Source organism: Dermacentor albipictus, chromosome 7, assembly GCF_038994185.2.
Source record: "Dermacentor albipictus isolate Rhodes 1998 colony chromosome 7, USDA_Dalb.pri_finalv2, whole genome shotgun sequence".
NCBI lineage: Eukaryota > Metazoa > Arthropoda > Arachnida > Ixodida > Ixodidae > Dermacentor > Dermacentor albipictus.
The window spans coordinates 20,794,252-20,817,690 of record NC_091827.1 but is presented as its reverse complement, the minus strand read 5'-3'; the positions used below and the strand labels follow the sequence as shown (position 1 = coordinate 20,817,690).

The following is a 23,439-nucleotide window of genomic DNA, read 5'->3' as shown; positions in this document are numbered from 1 at the left end:
AATGTATTAATTGTGGTAATATGAATTTAATATGTTGTTTCACCAACTGCCTGGTCATTTTACAAGCACTGCGTGCTTAGGTTGACCAGCAAATTCACCCTGTACAAAGAAATTTGGATGAATAAATGAATGAATGAACAAGTTCAGAGTATGGCCCAAACTTTCTCCAGTCCTGCGAGACTCCCTGTGCAGCCTCGGTTGTGCATTAACCGATGCAAAGGCGACCTTTTCTTGCCACGGTGACATATACATTTATTTATTTATTTTTTATGCCCCAGAGGACACGCAGCCGGGGCGACGCCCCTTTGGATACACTATAGCATATACCTTTCGCCTTCTTTTTATTCTTATTATTGTTTTTTTACAACGGCACGTAGACCGCATAAAACGCCGGGAGGGGCGGCACAGGAGAGGAAAACGAACAACCAGGCGACGAGGGAGAAATGGGGGAGGAGGAAGGGAAGGGGCTGCCAGTCAGCGTCCGATATCGAGAAAACGGCGCAGCACGGTAGCCGGCTTCACACAACCAAGGGCGAGAAAGCCGTTCCTTTTGTAAGAAAACTGGAACAACCTCATTGATTGATTGATTGATTGATTGATTGATTGATTGATTGATTGATTGATTGATTGATCGAAATAGCGGCTCGTATGGGCCGGAGCGCGGGCGAGCTGGTCAGTCACCAAAAGCATATCTTAGCATTCGAAAATATCTCGCGGACACGACACCTAATTGGCTGGGAAAGTGAAAAGGGGGAGGGGAGACGGGAGGCGCCCCTTTTTGTGAGATACGTGCGCACATTTAATATACGACGATTTGCCTTCAGACGCATCACACAAGCGGCGGAAAACTTGGGTACGGCATGCATAGACTGACAAGAAACGCGTCATTCTTTAGATGTCGCTATCGCTAACTTCACTATCGCCCATTTTGTCTGCTACACGAACTGTATATAACTGTATACAGGCCTGGTATATATAGCTCGCTCGAAGCGAGTTCCACTCTGCCGCCCCTTTCATATCAGAATACTACCCAAAGCGGCGAAAGAGACTTTTCTTTTTTCTTTTTTCGCGGGTGAAAATTTCCGTAAGACTCAACGCAACACTGGTAACATCGCATAAGGAGCCCAAATGCAACAACTTTACGGAAAATCAGGTAAAGTTGACACGTGCGATTGAAAACTCAAACCGAGAACGGCTTTTGCGAGAACGCTTTTTTGCCGACCAGCGGTCGCCTTCTCCTTCGAGCTTTCCACAACAGTGCACGCATTTAGCGGCGCGCGCGCGCAGTGCTCCGGGGAGCGCACCGCACTGGCGAGAGGCCCGGTCACGGCGTCAGGGCGTGGCGTGGCCCGCAGCTTGTAGGACAGGTGGAATGGGAGAGCAGCCACGTGGCTTTCCAAGAGCGAAAAATAATTTCGCCTGCCTGTGTTCCTGCGCCCCCCCCCCCCTTCTTGCCGTTCCCCCTGCTCTCTCTCCCCTCATACGAAGCACTGCGCGAGCGAAGAGACAGCCGCAATGCGGACCACAGCCGTCGCCACACCCGTACCTGTGCACTGCACGGAAACGCGGCAGCTCTGCCGTCTTCTGCTACTGACTTCTGCTGTCGACTTCTGCTGTCGACTTCTGCTATCGACTTCTGCTGTCGACTTCTGCTGTCGACTTCTGCTGTCGACTTCTGCTGTCGATTTCTGCTGTTGACTTCTGCTGGCGATGTTTTGCCGAGTATACCTCGCACACAGCGCGCGCTACGTGTATGACGAAATCGGACTTACGCGTGGCCATCTGCACTACAACTGCACCCACATGCCGGTCTCAGTGCAGAGCCGTACGGAATTACGCGACGAAAGAGCAAACGCTACGTAAATGTCGTGCACTGTAACAAACAAGCGCATTTCAAGCGTACAGTACCTTTAATATAAGCGAAGCTTTCCAAGCCTCCTCTGGCGTGGTTTGGCACGTCTCCTCGTTCGACTTCTCGCCGAGAAAAACTAAAAAAAGTGGGCCGACGCTGGAAGACGGTGCACACAGGGCTGATCCCGAAGACGGCGTAATGAAAATCGGACTTACGCTCAATCCACACGCCCTTCCACACGCCTTCGCACGGAAAAGCACGCATGCCACACAGGTCCACACATTCTGGTTTGCACTGCTATTGCCGACATGGCGTAACACTGATATCTGTCTATGACATGTGCAGATTTTTTTTTATTTGCGTGTCCGCAGGCGTGCGGTAGGCGTGCGGACGTGCAAAAAAAGAAAAAAGAAACTGCACATGTCGCACACAGATATCGGTGTTACACTATACGTCGGCAATAGCAGTGCAAACCAAAATGTGTGCGCCTGTGTGATATGTGCTGTTTTCAGCACGAAGGTGGGCGGAAGGCCGTGCGGGTTATCGCACCCTATTCATCAGTCCCCAGGGCAGCGCCATAGTGACCGGGGTGAAGTCACACCATTCTCTCTGCATGGCCTCCGAAATCGGGTGGCGCTCCCGACGTCGGAGGCCATGCTTTCTGTCGCTGAACCCCCCACCTGGATGCGGACATGCAAAGCGCGACGCCGTGCACAGACGCGCTCTGTTTCCTCGAATACATTTGTTTGGACGAGAGGCTCGTTACTTGTGATTCACTTCGCCGCCTGCTCCAGCTCGTCGCCGGCATTTCAAGAAGGAGCTGGGGAGGGGGGGGGGGAGGCAGAGGGCCAATTTTAGTCCAAGCACGCGCGGTGAGATTCGGCACGGCCTCTAGTGAGACGACGCCGCCTATTTGGTCTCGGGAACTCGACTCGCGTGGCTTACCTGGCGGCTTCTGACGTGCCGTTGAACGGGTACTGACAAAAGTGCACATGCGCACACGCACACGCGCGCATACGCACGCAAGCTATTTTGTTCTTTGCTCCGTGCACGCGATAAAAATGCCGTAGATAAGTACGGTACAAAACGGCTACGTTACAAGCTTTCAAGGCTGAACGGATTATGTGTCATTTTCCGAAGACGGTACCGTGACGAATCAGCGGTGAGAATCGGAGGTTATTTGCGGGTCCGCTTTTCGACCGTTTATTCGGACGGAGAGCGAAGTGCGCAACATGTCGCGTACCGAGATTCCGCGTCAACATGTCGGAGAACCCGCGCGTCTAAATATTGGCACGCGGAGACACACCCCCCGCTACACCACCAGCCGCGGCATAGCCCAAGTGGGTTATACGACGTCGCGCTGCCATCCCTGCTGCGGCGGGCGCCTCTCCACGGCTTCAAAGGCGCTACTCATAGGACAGAGGTGCCATCTTTAAAAAGATGGAGATCACCAGCCGTCATGGGCCGCGCCCAACCGTTCCTCCGGTTCTATTAATGCCCCACGCATGTAACACGCTCGGCAGCGCGCCGCATTAATAATGACTCGACTGTATATCGATTGCGGCGACGTACACACACACGCAGGCGCGCGCTGTGGCGGGAGCCGCGCGAATTCGTGCCGGACCGGCACACAACACGCGACGAGATGACGCGGCCACTTTTCTCGTGACGTCGGCGGGGGACCTGTTGACGTGCGACGGGGGGAGAGACGCAGCACGCGAAGGCCACCCCCCCCCCCCCCCTCCACCGGCCGCGGGGCGTGCAATCGGGGGCTCCGCGATTCGAGGAAAGACGGGCGTCGACGAGCGGCCCTTGCGACACCGCGGAGGGACGGACGGACGGACGGACCTCTTTCCTTCCCCGCCGAGAGTGTGATGCGTAACAACGCGCCGCCGGTCGTGATGGTGGTGGACACGGACGCTGCGAGAAACCGCGGAAGAAGAGCATGCGCTCCTGCGACTAGCTCGCGTGCGGCCTTGAGCTGCGGCAACCAGCGTGTCTACGCCGTACGTCCCATGCATGGCGTCTCTCTCTCTCTCAACCCCCGCCCCCTCCGACAGCCGTGCGCCTTCCAAGCTAGAAGACGAGCGCGGTGGATGCGGACAACGCGAGGACCGCCTTGCCAGGACCCATGCGCTTCCTGCCCCCTCCGTTTGCGATATCTCCCCATGGCTTAGTTTCCACCCTTCACGCCCTTCTTTCGCGCTACCCGCATTTCGATAGGGGCGAAATAAAAAAAAAAGTAAGAAAAAAAAGGAGGGGGGGGGGGGAGGCATCGGATGCACGCTACAGAACTCCAGGTGGTCAAAATTAGCCCGAAGTCCTCCCGCTCACTACGGAGTGTCTCTAATCATAACGTGGTTTTGGCACGTAAAACGCCAGATTTAATTTTATTGACACCCTTCTTTTGTTTCCTGCTGAATTCGCTCACATCAAGCAAGTTGATTGACGAAGTTAACGCCTCAAAGGAAGTCAAAATTAGCCCGAAGTTCCCTCCCCACTACGGCGTGCTTCATGATCATAACTTGGGTTCGGCACGTAATACACCAGAATTTAATTTAATTTACCCCCTTTTGTTTCTTGCTGAATTCGCTCACATCAAGCAAGTTGATTGACGAAGTTAACGCCTCAAAGGAATACAAAGAATATGAGAAATTGCAGCTTATCACTCCTAAAAGAAAAGTTTACAAGTGTCGGGACGTATCTTGTCCCCAAATGATTATCATCACCTGTCTTACTGGCGTTTCCATTCTTGAAAGCTCTGCCACTCGCTATTTTCCCATCAAGAATTTGCTATGTCACGTCGATAATGTACATGACGTGAGATGCGTGTACGTTATGCATTTCTGAACAAAGTTCGGGAATTAATATCTCGAAACTGGCGTCACCCAGAGAATTCGTTCCAAGTGAATCCGCCTTGCGGAACTCCACGGCTGGAATTTGTAAATTGCAATATGGGCCATAGGGTAATGAGTTAGAATCATAATTAGCGATTTTTTGTTCATTAGTAGATTATAGATGTCAAATCTCTGTGCATGTCCGCCTCTTCGAGTAGAGCAGCTCACGGACTGGTATTGTGGCTATCTGCCACAGACAACCTTTAAAAATTCTTCGAAAGTCTTCGCTGAAACAGCCTTGTATATACGTGAGCTGAAAGATGGACGGGTTAGCGATGTGCCCTTCGCTCCCCGTGGCTCCGATCGTAGGGCAGGCCAGAGCGCTTACTCGAGCGGCGCAATGCCAAATGTGTCGGCAAACGGCTTTTTAAATGGAGTTCAACAGCCGACGGGAGCTGGCAAAAAAAGAAAAAAAAAGAAAGAAACCGGTCGTTTAGCGATCGAGCGCAAGGCACCTACTGCGCAGCACAATGGCAGCTCCCGTCGCCGATCGAGGGACAAGCGCAGACGACGAAGAAGGATGGAAAGGGAGGGGGGCGACGAAAGGGGGGAGGAGTCGCACGTGTGACGTAAGCAGGGCGTCAGCGCCTGCCCCGTCGCTGCTGGCGCTTTCTCCGCGGCCATGCTTTGAAAATAAATAAATAAATAAAAACTGAAAAACTGAAGACATCGAGGGAGGGGGGGGGGGGGGTCGTGCGGCGCGACCTGCGCAGTCCCTCCACGAACTTGCGACAGCCCAATTGAGGACGTCATCATGAGTGCGAGCATCCCACTGCGATTACACTTGTAAGAGGGTGTGCCAATATTCGAACCTTCCGAGTAACGAATTCGATTCGTTAGAACTTCCCGACAGCCACTGAGGAGATTCAAGAGCACGTTCCACTGCGGTCGCATCTACAGGGTGTGCGAATATTCGAAACTTTCGAATAACGAATTCGATTTGCGAGAACGGATGTTCATTATTAGATTAAAGTTATGCCAAAGTTATTCGATATTTGATTCGATTCGCTCTCATTAACTACCATTCGCACGTCCCAAATTATTTCCTCTGTACTAATCCACCGGCTAATAACTACTTCAGTCGCGGTGTAGCTATTTGCGTGCTCGACCCGCTTTTACCGGTTCTGCCTCCTGGTCGTCGAGAAGTAAGCCACAACCACTGCGGACGTTGAGGTGCGGGTTAAACTGTGTATACTCAACGTGGCTCTGTTCTCTCCTCGGTGTGCTAAGTATACGTTGCTACAGACGACCACTTTGGCGAAGACGCAACATTGTCTGACGGGGTGTTCTCACTTCTCGTTACGCTCGCGGTCAATAATGAGAGAGCTTTAGAAAAAAAAGACCCGCACCCCGGCCTGCGAATGTCACACATTTCTTCATCGTCATCATCAGCCCATTTCTACGTCCACTGCAGGACGAAAGTCTCTGCCAGCGATTTCCAATTACCCCCGCCTCGAGCTATAGCCGATTCCAACTTGCGCCTGCAAATTCCTTATTTCATCATCCCGCCTACTTTCCTGCCGTCCTCGATTGCGCTTCCCTTCACTTGGCATCCATTGTGCAACTCTAATGGTCCTACGGCTATATGCCCTACGCATTACATGACATGCCCAGCTCCCCCCCCCCTTTTTTTCCCCTCTTAATGTCCACTGGAACATATCTCGCCGTTTGCTCTCTGATACACACCACTCTCTTTCCGTCTCTTAACGTTACACCTAACATTTTTCATTGCATCCCTCCTTGCGCGGTCCTTACCTTGCTCTAGAAAGCTTTCTCGCTAACCTCCAAGCTTACGCCCCATACTTTAGCACCGGTAGAATGCAATGACCGTACACTTTTTCTTTTCGACGAGAGCGGTAAGCTCCCAGTCAGTATTTGCTAATGCCTGCCGTAAGCATCACTTGCCGCGACACGAACAAACAGCGCAGCTATGACGGAGGAAGCGTAAAAGATGAAGCGCGCAAGTTCTTACGAACGTTAACTTTCCTAATCCAACGACCCCGACCGAGGAAATGACGCCCAGTGCTTATCGTCACCGCCGCGGCGGTTAAATTATCGCAGCCGCGACAATGCGCCGTACAGAAACACTCTTTGTATAAAACTATGCCAAACGCCGATTGCGCAGGCACAGCGCCCCGCGCCTGTTGACTACAGAACGGCGTGGAGAGAGAGAGAGAGAGAGAGCACCCAGCATTCAAGCGACAAGAACCGCGCTAAAGCTGTGCGCGGGCACAAAGCCAGCAAGAAGAGCAGGTAGACCTGCCCGACCGGTACGAGACACGAGTCTGTCTGTTCGGCTCAGTGCGGAGTGCAACGTATTCCAGTTCCCTACACACCGCGCAAGTTCGGAGTGCTATACTGGTTATAAAAGGGACGTATTATTTAGAGAAACATTAGATCAATTGAAAACGATGAAGTACTGTTTCAAACGTCTGCTCCCGTTAATTCCGCAGTAACAGATTCATTATTAGAAGAGAAAACAAAGATTAAAGTTCGGTTTTCTTCTTGTTTTTTTTTTTTTCAGTTTGGTGCCGATAACCCTGCGCCGGTACGTCAACGTGACGTCACGGCGTTGAAAGACGCTTTTCGAATTCGGGCCATATATAGTGGCTCAGTCAAAGTTCTAAAAATACTTGGTCAAGTTCAGTCTTTGGCTCCTCGAGAGTACAATGTAGTCCATCTTAACCGACAACAAGTTAACTAGACCCGAACACAGACTTTCCTACAATGATTACTAGAGGGAACTCAGGCTATGCGATCGTTCAGCAACCAAGGGAATGGTGGTTGTAGTAGATGGATTTGTCTTATCTTCGTGCTTGGGGGGGGGGGGGGGGGGGGGGTACGTGCGTTCTTGTGGCTTCGTTTACGACGTTTTATCTGGACCTAAATTGGCCTAAACTTCAAAGTAATTGAATTTTTCGTAATGCAGAAGGTAATGAGACTCTACAAGCACGCATAACCGCTGCTAATTTCAGTGGTTCCACGCGTGTCCACGCATCCGTGGCGTATAATGGTTTCGATACCGGGCTTCTGCGCTAGATGGTCCCGTGTTCGAATCCTGTCGTCGGAAAATTTCAATAATGGTTATGTACTTATTTATAAGGCAGTGCTTCTTTCTTAACAAAACGTCATTTTATGCATTCAAGCGCAAAAATAACTCGAACGCCAATGCATTTCTCCGCAGAGTTCAGGAACTAACATCTCGAAAACTGTGTCATCCTGAGAAGGCGTTCCAAGTGGATCCGCCTTGCGATCTCCTCGGCTAGAATTTGCAAATCGCAATATGGGCCCATAAGGTAATTAGTTAAAAGCTTAAGTGGCTAATTTTTGTCAACTAGTCGACGCCATGCATTTCATTTTTTTTTTTGCGCTAGTAATGTCCGCTTATTCGAGTAGACCAGCTCATGAACTAGAATGGTGCTATCTGCCGCAAGCAAACTTATAAGAATTTTTTTTTTTAAGTGTTCGCCGAAACACCCGGTATGTGGTCACGTGTGCATGGGTTCGCGCGGTTACTGATCTCCACGGTGTCTTGCCTTCGAGAAAACAGCGGGGTATTCTTCGAATTCTTGTCATCCCGGTTAAACATCGACTGCTTCATTGTACGGCGAAACACATGCCTGGAATGATATATTAGGTCATTTGTAAACGGTACGTTGCCATCACGTAGCGGGTACAGTCACCTCGTGAAGCTACTGAATGTAGTTTTATTTATTTATCTTTATTGGGGGGAGGCGGGTGCTCTTCTATTTTAAGGTAAAAGAAAATGAATGTGGATTCAGTCAAGCGTCCTCATTCGACCCTATTCGTTCGTCCTGCTCGCAACTTAATGGGACAGGTGGGAAATATTCGCGCTCGAATTTCGAGACCGTATACAGGGCGAAGCGGTAAAAACAAAAGCACAGAAAGACAAGAAAGTAAAACCGCGGTGTAAAAAGAGAGAGAAAAAAAAAACTGGGAGTTACAGAACGGAAGTTTCCGTCAGCTGCACAATCGCTATACGAATCTCCTCCCTTTATCCTACTCACATAAAACTGAAGGCTGTTCGGCAGTCAGCAGCAGGTTTTGGCGACAGGTTCACGATTTTACCGTATACAGTGGCTGCAGCGAAGCGGAAACGTGTGTAGAAGCCCGAACTCGTGGATGCCACGGATGAGGAGGGCAACGACCACATGTGGCGTGTCAACGATCTCAAATCCCGCGATGGAAAGGAAAGAGGAGCTGCCTTAATCACGAATCGCTTGCTGCCATGAGGCGTTGTATACGCGACAGAAGCTTCGCTCGCTCTGGACGTCGACACTTTGACGTCACGCGCACGGAACGCGGAAATCCGCGAAATCTGTGGCATTCGAACCCTCGCTTTTGGGAGGTGTGCGTACGCCATCAACGTGGCGATGCCACACGGCGCATTTGTTTAAGCGAGTACATCTAGTATGCATGGTAACCTCGAGGTCAATTGCTTGCGCCGCGCTAACTAACGTCTTGACCACACTGGTAACCAGAAACGCGTCGAAACCGAAACTAGTATATTACAGTAAATTAATTATGGAGCCATTACGCTTGCCAGTATTCTTTTTCTACGGCCTCGAAGTCCGGGACCTTCATATATAACTAAAAAAAAAAATGGAAATGTAATGCCAATGTATATAGGCGAGCATGTGAGGTTTCGTTTGCAGGCTCGACCGACTAGCGCATGCGCATACGTTACAGTTGCATTGCATCACGGCGGCCACGTAGTGCGCCGGGAAATGCGCAACGAAAATAGAATCGGCGAATCGACGCATTTCGAACGCACGATCCAGTTTGAACTGACTGCTGATGCGTACAGTTGTCATCAAATTCGAAAGAAAAACTCAATGCTTGCGTGTGTGCGTTCGTGTTCGTATTTACGCGCGTATTTTAACGAGAAGTTGTGACGCGTGAGCTCACTCAATTCTCGGAACTTGATACGTAACAATAAGTTTTCCTGTTGATCACTTTTAGTATCGAACATCTATGGAGCGCATGCGTGTTTAGCTCCTAGGGGCGCATGATTAAAAAAAAAATGAAGGTGTTCCCTTGCATATCGATGACGGCTCTGTCATCATCATAATCATCATCATCATCAGCAGCAGCAGCAGCAGCAGCAGCCTGGTTACGCCCACTGTAAGGCAAAGGCCTCTCCCATACTTCAACAACCCCGGTCATGTACTAACTGTGGTGTACGGTGTGGAAAAAAAAAAAAAAACACTTCCACAGAGAGAGAGAGAGAGAGAGAGAGAGAGGTAGAGAGAGAGAGAGAGAGAGAACGCGTTCCGCACCTATACAGCGTTGCCATCGGGGCCGTAGTATGCAAGGGTCAAAGAAATGCAGACAGCCACGAGATCGCGCCGTTGGGGCTTCGCAGAGAGCGTCGGCCTTAATTCGGCCACCTGTGCGTATACACGTACGTGCGCGCGGGGAAACGACCGCGTATACGTAGTACAAGCCCCGTCTCGCGTCACCCAACGGTGAGCCGCGCTGGACGCATCGGTGTACAACTTGAAGCGCATGCTTGACTTGATTTTTTGTGACGCCTGTCGTGAGCGAGCCGCAAGAAACGCAATGAGCATCTTGGGCTCGTTCATGTCAGGCGTCGCATAAATCAAGTCAAGCATGGGCTCCAACTTAAGATGCCTTTCTGAATACGGGGGTTATTCCTTCGCATGAGATACGACTACAGCCACGAAGACAACTCGCGCCACGCCCATCTCTTCGACGCACGCAGGGATCAATAAATGCTGGCGTGATCGATAATAGAGCGAAAATGAAAGGAAATGCTTATGCAAATGAGACTGATTAAGCATTCTTTGAAGAAAAGAAAACCTGTATTCGTTAATTTCGCGATGATAAGTTGTTAGAAGAGAAAAATTTGGCCGTAGTACAATGTGTACAGTCCGTCTCTTCCTATAGCAAACTAATTTGGCCCGAGGAGATCGACGACGCCAAAATCTGTGACGTCACAGCGACTTTCCAGGTGTGCCCGCCAACAGTCCTTTTTTGCGTTACTAATACCGCTGAAAAAAAACAACAAAATTTTGCTCGTAAACCATGCGCAAACACATTCGCACCTCCTCCCTCCCCCTCCTTTTCTTTCCTTCTTTCTTTCTTAGTGACTGGTTGAGAATAAAGTGAGGTGTTTTACTTCGGCTGAAGCGAATGCACTTTCTCCCCACATTCGCACCTCCCCCCCTCCCCCTCCTTTTCTTTCCTTCTTTCTTTCTTAGCGACTGGTTGAGAATAAAGTGAGGTGTTTTACTTGGGCTCAAGCGAAAGCACTTTCTCCCTCCCTGGCTGATAGCAACCGCTGCTGGGACACAGGAGGAAGCGGGGGGGGGGGCGACGCATCACAATGGGCGGAGATCTTTCGCACCCCTTTTTCGCACCCCCCTTTCGTACGCGGAGGCGCCAGAGCTTGCGCTGATAAGGGGGTCATATATACGCACGCTGGCTGCGAGACACCGGCACAGCGAGCAGCATATCCGGTGAATTTTGGCCACCGCCCAACCCACGCGCGCGCGGGTGGCAGTTGACGGGTGTCGTCGTATCAGTGCAACGTGAATTCGAAATGACGGCCATCCCGCGATATCGTCCCACGACCGACGCGGCTATTATTCCATTTCCCTCCCCCGATAACCGCCGCTAAGCTGACGGCCAGGGGTCGGAGTTCGAGCACGAAAAAGAAGAAGAAAAAAAAAAAGAACAAGATGAAGACTGAATTAACAGTTCACAGAAGAAAAAAAGAAGACTGAATTAACAGCCCACAGAATCGTGTACGTCGCGATACGCTTCATCAAAGGCATACAAGCAATCATCGAAATATTGATATTTAAGAATGCCTCGCAAACGTCTCGAAACAGACCTGTTCGCATTCGACATGTGCGGTAGGTTTGAATAATATGTGTACGGTGTCCTAAGAGAGAAAAAAAAAAAAAGAAGAAGAACGAGTTGCAAGGTAAGACGTCTGGGTGTTTGCTCTGGGTTGTCGGCGTGTGTCATTACGCAGCGCATTCGTTTTTTTTTTTTCTAGTGCTTTCCAAGCATGCTATACAAATGAAACAGCCGGTGTCTTCATATCTGACCTTACCGCACAGAGTTCTCGCATGACCGGTATACACATTCTGTAAAGCCTGCACAACTTCCCGAATTAAGTATTTGAAGATTCTAAATCCGTTATGCGCAGCTGTATACTTTTTTTTTTTCTCGCGATTCTGAAGGCGCAGTAAATACGGTCAGACTACAAACTTTCGATGGAGAGAATTAAGTGGCACCTGAAGGGGATATACAGAGACCCAGGGGCGCTAGGCATGCATTGCTATGATACAATACACTCGTGCAGATGCTACGTACGCGCTATACACATACCGCCCGTATTTCTATAGCGTTTCCGACGTTCCCGGATCTGTTGATGCGTGCAACGCTTCTGACACGGTACCGGAACCTGTGCACACTGCCGATTCATCGGGCGATAAACGTGCAAATGTCGTCGCAAAACAACGAATGCGCTACGCTTTATATACACCTGTCCCCCCCAGCGAAAGTCTCCATTCAGCTGCCGCTGTCTGCGTCATCCGACGTTAGCGAAGTAAACACCGAGGACTGCAGCTGAATGCAGCACGTCGACATGTAGGGAAAAACTGCCGAAATTACCAATAGTCACCGCTGCAACAACTTCGCTCAACCGTAACATTTTGCGCGCAAAGTAGTCGTTCACTCCCCCTCTCCTAGCAGCAGCAGCAGTTCAATTAGGTACATTTACATGACCGCGAGCGCGGGGTTCGGTAAATCCTCCCGAAGTATCCTTACGACGGAACCCTATTATACAGGTACCGCGCACGCTAGCGCTGCCAGAATGGGTTGGGTAGAAGCACGTCTGCTCGCAAGACAATTTCGCCTCCTCCCTCTTCACGCTTGACGGGAGCAGCTCAATAGCCTAGTGACGACGGGAGGGAGGCCGTTTACGCAACGATCCTCCTCTCTCTCTCTCTCTCCAAACTCATTGCCGCCGAGCTACACAACGCGTACAACCGAAGCCCAAGAAAAACAAAAAGTGCACGCAAACTGAAAGAAGAAACCCCTTTAATGAGAAAGCTAGCTTCATCGCTCTCCCGAAGAGCGAAGTGCGGTTCCAAAACAACGCGAAGAAAACGGAGCTCTACAATTCGATTAGCTAAAAAACACACATCGCGCGTTGGAGCACGCACGACCGGGCAGCAATCGCGAGACACGCGCGTGAATTGTGCACGCGGCGAGTAATTAGGGAGAAAGCAGGCGCGAGTTGCGAAAAGCTCGACCTCGCCACCACCCACAGCTCGCCGTTGCGCTGGCCTTCAGTTATAGCGGCACGGACACACACCGCCGCATGCCTGTCATATCTCGGTCAATTTGGACGCGAGACGAGCGGCAGACGAAAGGATGTGGCGCGAGGTTATCTCCTCGGGAACTCACCAGTCTGTGCGTAGTCCGGTGGAAGAAGCGCCGGTTATCTGGTCGCCAGCCGCCTCCTGGTGATCACCCCCTTCCCGTCTCTTTATCGAGGCCCCCGTTCGTCGTGCAGAAGTCGCCGATTAGAGAGAAGCCGCCGGGCAGCCGTCGTTCGTCGCCGAGTCGACGTCGGAAACAGTTTTATAAGCGTTATCCAATCGGGTCCAACCGCCGGCGCCTTCTCGAAGAAGAAGCAGCAGCAGCAGAACAAGCAAGCGGTGCGGCAGCACTACTTTGGTCACCGCCGACCACCGCTGGCGACGCTATTTCCAGCGCGGGGACCGAAATAACCGCCGCCGGCAGAAGCAGGGGCACATCGTCGCCGCCGCACCACCATGGCACACATACAACAAACGGCGGCACAGTTGTCGTCGGCACTTCTGCGCTCACGCGTCCAAATGTCGACTCCGCCGCCAGATACCGCCAGGTCAAACTATAAATCAAGCCACGCCGGGCTGCACTGCACAGTGTCGCAGGTCTCAGAGGGGGGGGTGCATGCGATGCGGTGTCTCTCGGACAGCACCGGCGAAAAAACAACGCGACTCGCGCAAGGTGGGGGGCTTTCCTACGTGGCACCACGCGACCGGTAATCGAGGCTAGCAGAGCGGGAAAGCCAAAGGGAACAAAATAAAGAAAACGAGAGGGGGGAGAGGTACAGTTTTCCGGGTACCGGCCCGCTGGCGACGACGACACCGACCACTGCCTCCGGGGAACAGCAGACGACGGCGGCAAGCGTTGATACGGCCGCGAGCAGACGATCGGGCGCGAGTCAACAAAAAAAAAAACCAAAGCGTAGCAGAGGCAGGGAGAAAGTGGCCGGCACTCCACGCCTACCCGAGGCGGAGATAACTGGTCGACGCGTCTCTCTCGCGAGTCGTCTGCGCGCGCGCGCGCGCCGAACGAAGAAGGCAAGCGTGTGACGAGCACGTGGTCGGCGCCCCTGTACCACCGCCGCTGAACGCCTGCCGTCTTTCTACCGGCTGCGCGCTCCTCGGCCCTGATCGTCGCCGCTGACGTCGGAGAGCGCGTCGTAGACGGCGTTTGCTACCGCCGCGCCCGAGGTAACACACAAGAAAGAAAAAAAAAAAAAGAGCGACAGGCCGAAGGGGCCGCTCGGCAGAAAGGCGCGGAGCGAGCGGAACTAAAGCCCCTCAATTTTCCAAAAGTAGCGCCATTCTTAGATCTTTCCGCCACCCCGCTCACCCAGGCGCTTCCTCCTCCACTCCTCCTGTCGCCCCAGCCTCCTCCGCTCCCCCATTGGCCAATCTGTGTCACGTGAAAGCGGGCCCCGCGCTTTTGTATATTTTTTTCTTTCCGGCGCAGAGCAGGCGCCGCGCTTTTGTATATCTTTTCTTTCCAGCGCGCTGCGACCCCCAATCTTGGGCCTGCGACCCCCATTTTTGGGCCTCCGCGACGAAGTACGGCAGGCGGTTTGAAGGAGCGCGGTAGTTTTATACAATGTGTTAGGGCCGAGTGCTTAATTGCGATGCCGTGCTGCTGCGCCTACGGTTGCCACAACAGACCCAGTGACGGCAAAAAGCTTTTTGTTTTACCATCCGCCGGGCGCAACGCAAAACGAAGAAAAGTGCGGATTCACAAGATCGGGCGGGCTGACTTCGAGCAAGTGGCAAAGAACGCGCGGCTTTGTTAAGTGACACGGCTCCTCCAACCTCTTCTTTTGACGCCCGTGTCAAAACGGGCCCGTGTCCAGTGCATTGGGGGTGCGTTAAAGAACCCCAGCTGCAAAAAAAATTAATCCAGAGCCCCCATTATGGCGTGCCTTATGAGATCGTGGTGTTGGGATGTAAAACCCAAGAATCAACTTTTCTTCTGTCTTGTGTGCCTTGACTGTTCCAGTTAACGCAACACTGCTTCTTTGTGAAAACTTACAACGCAAAAGAATACAGACGCACGTAGTATACAGAGATAAAATTAGCACTTCAACAAAAGTGTTGCTGGTGCCAATGAGGGAGGGGGATAATTATTTTCTGAACCTCTTTCCAGTTGTCCCATCAAGTTCCTTCTTTCTTTTCTATCAAATTCTAACCATTTGCACTGTAATAAATAAATAACGATTTCATATGCTGGTAAGTTGTTAAAATTATCTATACCGCCTATGTGTGAAAACGTTGCTCATGGCCACCACAACCTGTGCATGAGCTACGTACATCTGTAAAAGGCGCGGAACAGAAACGGCCCTGCTGCCGGGCATTGCTGACCGCAGACAGTCGGAATCTCTCACGCGCCGGCCGAACAAAAGCATCCTGCAGGTACGTAAATTAACCTACGAAACCACGTGCACATACTTTCGCGCTGTCAAAACCTGAAACTCTGGTAATTACTCGCGTGTCTGAGCACACCGCGTGCTTGTGTCGTGTTTCAGCAACACGAACTTTCAACGTGCGCGCGCTTTACGCCTTAAATACGCCTTGAATAATGGTGCTTTTCTCTATTTCTTCCGCAAATCCGACACGACATTCTTAAGGCCAGTTACCGACTGACAAAGCAAGATCTAGATTGAAAAAACTGCTCCGCAGGACTCGAACGAACTTTTCCGCGGATTTCCTCCCGTAGCGTGTTAGCCGTCGTCTGCTACGGCAGGCCCACTGCCGGCGGCGCCACCGTCGAGGCCGCGCCGAGCGGAGGAGGAGAGAAGTGAATGGCGCTACTTTGGGAGATTGAGGGGCTTTAAGCGGAACTGCCCGCCAGCGACGCAGCCGCGATTTTGCTGTCGCTGAGCTACACCCTACCGCGCCCCGCTGCTGCTGCTGCTGCTGCATCCTCCATCGTCGGCACAGGCTTGTCACCACCGCCCTCGCACTCTCGCCTCTCTCTCTCCCTTCCCCCACTATATGAAATTACGTTTTCCCCAGGGCCTCCGAGACCGGCACCAGTAGCAGACGACAAAATGCGCCGAGCCGAGCGCGCAGTAGCAGACGACGCGCGTTCATGAATCAGACCGCTTCAAACCGCCTTGCCAAACAAAGCAAGCCTGTGGCATGTGTGCACGCAAAGCAAGCAAGTGCATGGCTGTCGCATGGCCGTAGCGGTGGCCACTGCGGCAACGCATTAAGTGCACCGTGTTAAGCCCTACGCTGCTCTTCGTATCTACTTCCAGTGAGCGAGTGTGTAACTCAAGCTCCGACTTTCCTAATAACCGTTCCATTGAAACGAACACAACATTGTGAATCCTAAACCTCAACGCCTGCTGGAAGCGCTGGTTTGGTTTAGGGTATCACCACAACCTGTTGCGAAATAACGTCGAAACGTACGAACACGCATAAGTGCAATTTCGCTCAAGGCGCGAAGCAGTCACATAAACAGGGTGTCCCACGTAACTTTCCCAACGCACGCTTGAGAGCAGCACGATACTACTGCGCAAGCACTCCGTCACGTGGCTTTTTTTTAAATATTTCGCGGGCTTTCTTTACAACACGGAAAAAAGCACTACGTGAGACTTGTAAAGAACTCGATCGGTGGTTTCTGAAGGTGCTCTACAAATCTGCGTATAATACTTCGGGTCCTCAGCAAATAATTAAAAAAGTTGGGGAATTAAACTTAATTAATTAGTGAGTTATGGGGAAAACACAAAAAAAAATGAGTTACCATAGGTTATTGCGAATAGTATGCGTTCGGTTCAATTCCCTTCTATTTTTAAATTATTGGCTCTAGTTATGTGGGACACTCTGTATACCACTACATACGCAGCAGCACTCCAGTTGCGGAAAACAATGGCGGCGGCACGCGAGCAGCTTACGTTGGAGAACAACAGCCTGAACACTAGGTTGCGGGTTCTAACCCAACCGAAGCGCCGGAATATATAAAAAAAGGCGCTCGCGTACTCCGCTTTGGACGTTAAAGAAGCCCAGGTGGTCAAAATTATTCTGGAGCACCGCAATTTCGCGCCCCTCATATCAAAGTCTGCCGCTTCTGAACGCTAAACGTCGCAATCCAATTTCCAACAAAAGGTGCCCCGTGTCAGGTTAATTCCTTACACCCACAAATTTTCCCACAATGTTAAAAAGGGTCGTATCGAAGCACGAAGCTGTCTTTCCAGCACCGTGGATGCAGACATTCAAAAATATGTGCCACGGCAAAGGAATACAGAAAGGGTTCTTCTCAATTTAGTATATACAAATAAGCATAAAGCAAAATTCACCGAGTGCAAGTCAACACGGTTTTTCCCTGACCTGTCGCCAGTATTTCGCAAGAATCGGAAGGTGCTTCAATGAAAGAACACAACCCGTATAACGTGAGCAAGAATGCAGGCGGCTTCTTTGGCAGAACAAAAGAAATTGCAAGCGGTGCAGATTGTGCAAACCGATTTTCTTTTGCAGGACAGGGTTCTGCAACAAAGCACAAAGACAAGAAAGGAGCGTGAAAAAGTTGACGCGTTTTTTCTTTTTTATCGATAAAGGCGTGAATAGCTGCGTCAGCAGAGATTTCCATTTCACTTACTGAAGCCGAAATTGAGTTTTAAGGCGCATGGTTGGGCCTCCTTTAGACCCATTTTCTTTTGACTTCAATTCTCTCTCGTGTTTACGCTCGTCATTCCTGCGCCAGAGCGTGGTAGTAATGTTTGCTTGCGAGCGCCGGTTATCGTTTCCTTCGCGGTATCGCGGGGTCTTAATTATAAGTAGTACTTTTCTCAGTGTGTGTTGATTCATTTAATTATTATATTAGCTTTCCACCCCCCTCCCCTCGGATCAATCTGCGGCAACTTCTAAAGAGGTACCATTTAAACAGATTCGCAAACCTTTATGACCATCGCCTATCTAACGCTTTACAATAAATCGAACTATACGGAACCGACAAATTAGCAGTTGTTAAACTTGCGCCAAAAGTAAATCCGCTAATAATGCCACAAAGCGTTGCGAACAGTAGGATGCGCCACTACGTGGAATAAGATATGCTGATCAAATGTTGCGCAGCGTTAACTTTCGAATCCTCAATATAATTAAAATTCTACGAACGCGACTTAGATTTACCTCACACCTCTAAGAAAAACAAAATTACAATTATTTCTATAACATTGTTGTAATGTAAGCGAGCGAAATTTGGGGGTGATTTGTGAGGGAGCGGCGATCCCAAATCTGTGGGCTCAGCACAACAACCTAACTCGCTCAAGACACGCATTGCAACCGAATGAGTGGTAACGCATGTACTATACGTACACCCGGCCACAAAAGTTTACGGACCACGGGATCGCAGAAAACGTTCAATTTCCAAGCAGCCTGTAGCACTATCCAGTAGAACTGTATACGAAAATGTTGTTAACAAACTCTAGCCGATGCCCAAAATGCAAATACCAGGCTGCGTTTCGAGGTTGCGAAGATATTCAGCTTTTTGTCGAGTTTCATGGTCCGTAATACTTTGCGGCCGGGTGCACATCCGGGAGTATAGAAAGATGGCCACGCCCTTCCCGCATTGCGCCCGCCGGACGCAGCACGCATGCGCGAGAAGAGGCGCCTGCATATACCGCAACAGAAAGCCAGTGTGTACAGCCGGCGCTAAACTTAGACGGAACACTGAATTAGCGCTCGGTAAGAATTTTGCAACCACACTTTATCACCAGTTTGGGTAGCATTTTTTTAGAGACAGCGGACGAGGACAGAAGGGATACTTTGACAACACAGTGGGCTAAATTCAACAACTTATCCCCCCCCCCCCCCCAAAAAAAAACACCTTTATACACCATGCACAGTAGAGCGCCATACGTCAAACAATACTCCCCCCCAAAAAGATTACTTTTATACACCATGCACAGTAGAGCGCCATAAGTTAAACGATACGTCAATTAGAGCTTACAAAAAAAGGCCCTTTCTTTATCTAGCAAGTCGATAGATAAAGTGCTTGCACAGCTTTGAACGCTTCGATTGATATAGGATGTCGCTCAATAAGTTCACGCATATCTCCGTACCTGGCCGGAACCACACAATCACCAAACAAAAAAGAGGGCAGCCGCATTCATGACAGCGAACAGACGGATGACCGTCACGGCAATTCTTCAAATTTAAACGATATGCTCTCTTGAGGGGTCACTGGCACACTGTCCTAGTGTCCTCGTCCGCTGACACCAGAAGTGTTTTCCAATGTTAGAGCACTATTGTGCTCAACGTAGAGCAGCGCTATATACAGTTGATCACCTGTGTTACGCGTCGGGTATCCATGTGTCCCCTACTGAAGGCCCCTCATCTATAGCTTGCTGCAGCTGCGGTCGCCACTCGTGCTTTATTTTTATACAAGAAACACGAAGGGTTATTTCAATTCACATTTGAAGAGCCAGAAGGTGCACAGTGCTCAGCAATTGAAACGCGATAACAGGACCGCGTGGCAGCCCTGAAATTTATTTGCGCCCATCGCAGGGTGCTGGTTTTTCGCTGGGCGACTAATATGCCATCCTGTATATATGTAATGCTTCACAAAAAGCTGTCAACCTTCACTGTATGCCAAAAATGGCTCGGGGATGGCCCACAGGTGGCACAAGAAAGTGCCGTTTCATTCGCTGAGCATTCCACAGGCTACGGTTTTTTCGGACCTCCACGCAGTTACGCAAACACAAATAACTGTTGACCACACATTGTCCGACGTGGAAAAGGGGCCTGCTTCCACACAAATCTGCACGCACCAAACTGATCAAAAGCGACATGGCGTTCTCTGCTTTTAAGTCGAACGGTCGATAAGTCGTGTTTCCGCAGAATAACAGTGATTTGTAGACCACTTTCAGAAACCACCGATCGAGTTGTTTCCTTTACGATACTTCTCACCTAGTTCTTATTTTCCCGTGTTGCGAAAAATGCCCGCGAAATATGAAAAAAAGCCACGTGCACAAGTGCTCCGGTTAAAGGTAACGGGTACATATACCCGGCACAACAGATAGTCTCGGTTGCAGGGAAGGTATCTGAGAACCGCAGCCAAATACCAAAGCCGCAGACGTAATAACAGAAAAATAAAGTGAACAGCGACCGGCTCGTTCACATATATATGCACGCGGTATCACCGCAGCCTAAAGAAAATGGCCGATAGTAAGCACGGCGTCCCTATGTTGTTTTCTCGGCTCCAAACAGACTAACCCCCGTATTCAGAAATGTATCTTAACTTGGAGCCCACGCTTGACTTGATTTGTAGGACGCCTGTCGTAAACGCGCCATCGGAAACGCTATGAGCGTCTTGGACAAGTTCACACGAGGCGTCATTTATGTCAAGTCAAGCATGAGCTTCGCGTGAAGATGCTTTTCTGAATACGGGGGTAAGAAGTCTGAACTACCTGAACAGAAAAGTGAGCAAATAAATGCGAAACACATGGAAGCGAGCCGCACCGCCGTGACGTACACGTTCGACAAGCTTCAATGTTCACGGACTGCAGTTAAAAAGAATGTTGCATAAAGATACCGCTATCATGCAAAAGATGCTACGTCGGACAGATAGGACGCTGCAGGTGCTGCGAACCACAGGCAAAGCGAACACAAGCACTCATGCGACCTCAGCACGCTGAGTCAGGTGCACAAACGCAAGCCTCCACCTTCGCTGACACCTCAATTCTGCGAAGATAGGGGATAAAAAGTAGATAAGTATTAGGCGGATGTGCTATCTATGTAGAAGCGAAGGTAAGCACGTCAACGTGCCTCCTGTCAGCTTGACAAGGAACGAAGAGGAATTCCTGAGCGGTAATTGAAGACAACGGCCCGTGGTAATATCACGTTTGCGACACATACTGTATGACGAGTCCTTACGACTCCTAGTTTTTTTCGTGCCTTGGGTTTCCAATAAACGCCAGTTGCTGGTTTGCGCTTCCCTCGTGAATAGAGTATTAGAGACTTTTAGCATGTCCGCTATTCCGGTAAACGGGAGCGGTTTGGGCGTATTACCGGATTTGCAGGGGCGTAAACGTGAGCGGCCAGAGCGGTGCAGCCACCTGGTAGCGTAGAGTACAACCAGACAAACACAGGGCTAAAATTGCAGTAACTCACTATATCCTGCTTCGCTGCTAGTGCAAATTTTTGGCAGCGGCGTAATTGTGAACACGATTACGCCTCTGTCGAAAATTTACACCAGCAGCTAAGCAGAATATAGTAATTAGCACTTTGTTTGTGCGATTGAGCTTTGCGCCACCAGCTGGCGCCACAAATATGGCCGCTCACGTTTACGCCTCCGCTAAACCGGCAAACCACCCGCGCTTGCCGGAATACCGGACACGCTAAAAGTCTCTATTGTTGCTTCGTGCTGGTTTCCCGTTCCTTGTGCCCTTACCGTATAGCGTAACAATCATGGAACTTCACCAACTAACCCCGCTTTTCAAGGGTTCAGGCGTCATTCAGTAACTTGAAAACACGATGGTCAGTATGCGCAGGTCCCTCCAAAATGTGACCATGGACCCTTCCGTGCGTGATCACTTCAGTTGCATTCTGCGCCGTCTTTCTCCGCGACCCAAACTTTACGCTTCTTCTTCCCGTTTCGGGAGCAGAACATCCCGTGACGCATCATCCACGTGGTAGCACAGAGGGGGCCGATCCCGAAAGGAACGGGCCATGCTATATGCCATGCACTATGACGACAACCGGCTTCCCCGCTCATACGTGAAGCCGCTATCAGCGCTACAGCTTTCCACGGGGTAGTATTGGTTGTTGATTTAAACAGTTAGACAAATAAATAAAGGAAAAAAAAGGGAAGTTGCTATGCCGACCGCAGGAACTGTCTAGCGCAGACAACTTGAACAACAGTCAGCAGTGGATAAGGGAGGGGGGACGGGGGGAAAGGACATGCATATAAGATAAGAGTAAAGGAGAATTATTTACATATGCACAATAGATGAGATGCATTGACGCCATTTCAGCCGCCATGCTGGTGCAGCGGTACGGGGATAAGCTAGGTCCGTGACGTCTCGTGAACGCTTTTGATAAGATGGCTTGCACTTGTACGTCACCGTAGACGCCATACTGATGCACCGACGCGATAGTAAGCTGGGTCCGTGATGTCACGTGAAAGCTGTCAAATAGCGACTAGGTAAAAAAAAAAAATATTCATAGTTGGCTTGCGAGTAAACCTCCCTGTCTTAAATGAAATACCGGCGTGAAAATTTTACAAGTTCTCTCTCTTTCTTTACCCTTTCCTTTTTTTTCTTTTCAGATGAACGGCCTGGCACCCGTTCCGGCCCGCTCGACCTTCTGATATATATGCTGCCACTCGTCGCAGGCGGCTCGATGTGGCAGCCTAAAAAACGGCCGACCCAGCTCGAGCAGGTGCCAGAACGCCGCGATCTTGCTTTCCCACGTGACCCCTTTCTCTACGTCACGACACGCGGGCCTCCAGGGAAAGGAAACCGAAACTGGCTCGTAGTGAAGCTATTTTACATAGCGAAGTATTTAAGACGCTCTAGGGCTGCCTGTTGCCCTGCCTAGAATTTCTAACGCGCACGCACATACAAAGCACAAGAAAACTTGGACGGAACACCTACTTAGCACAGCGAGGGAATTTACATTCACTTTGAATTCCCGGCCGCGGCGGCCGCATTTCGATGGGGTCGAAGTGCGAGAACACCCGTGTATACTTAGATTTAGGTGCGCGTTAAAGAACCCCAGGTGGTCCAAATTTCCGAAGTCCCCCACAACGGCGTGCCTCATAATTTATTGTTTAATTTAATTCACTTTTAAGTGCCAGTGTTACGCGTCGCCGATGTATCCAGGTGTCAAAGGAGGTCACCACTGGAGGCTCTGATATCTTGCCACAGATCTATAGGTAGCTTTATATTAGGGTACCTATGCGTTGTGCGATACCTATGCGTTGTGCGACGCAAACCACAGGGCATACGAAAAGAAATGAAGGAAAACGGCCCCACGGTCCTGCAAAGGTGTTCGGGCCCTTGCGTTATACGACAGGTGCCTCGAGTACGCTATTTCTAGAACTCCACCTATTTATTATACGTGTTCACCGTAAGTTTCAAAGGTTTTTAAGTCGGGCACGCAGATACTTCGGCACGAGGGTAATAAGAACCGACTTGAGAACCGGTTGCCTCTGAGCTGCCTTAAGGCACCTCAAGGGGAACGGAGGTTAATGAGCCCTGCCAACGCCACTTAGCGCATTGACGGCGACCGGGATTACGCCGGCGACGAGTCGGCGTACGCAGACAGTTTTGACAACGTGGTCGACGGAAGCCGGCGGCGTGCTCACTGGCGCATACAACGGTCCCGC

General features: G+C 50.5%; 1 protein-coding gene and 1 long non-coding RNA gene across 2 annotated transcripts in view; one reads left to right on the top strand and one right to left on the bottom strand.

Moving 5' to 3' along the window:
• Window positions 1–23,439, bottom strand: part of LOC139047730 (hypoxia-inducible factor 1-alpha-like) — a 250,417-nt gene that overhangs the window by 68,130 nt on the left and 158,848 nt on the right. The window lies entirely within an intron of this gene.
• Window positions 1–23,439, top strand: part of LOC139047733 (uncharacterized) — a 43,171-nt gene that overhangs the window by 17,518 nt on the left and 2,214 nt on the right. Inside the window, exon 2 of the long non-coding RNA XR_011507338.1 lies at window positions 22,378–22,490. This is a non-coding gene — a long non-coding RNA (uncharacterized lncRNA). The remainder of the gene's footprint in view (window positions 1–22,377; window positions 22,491–23,439) is intronic.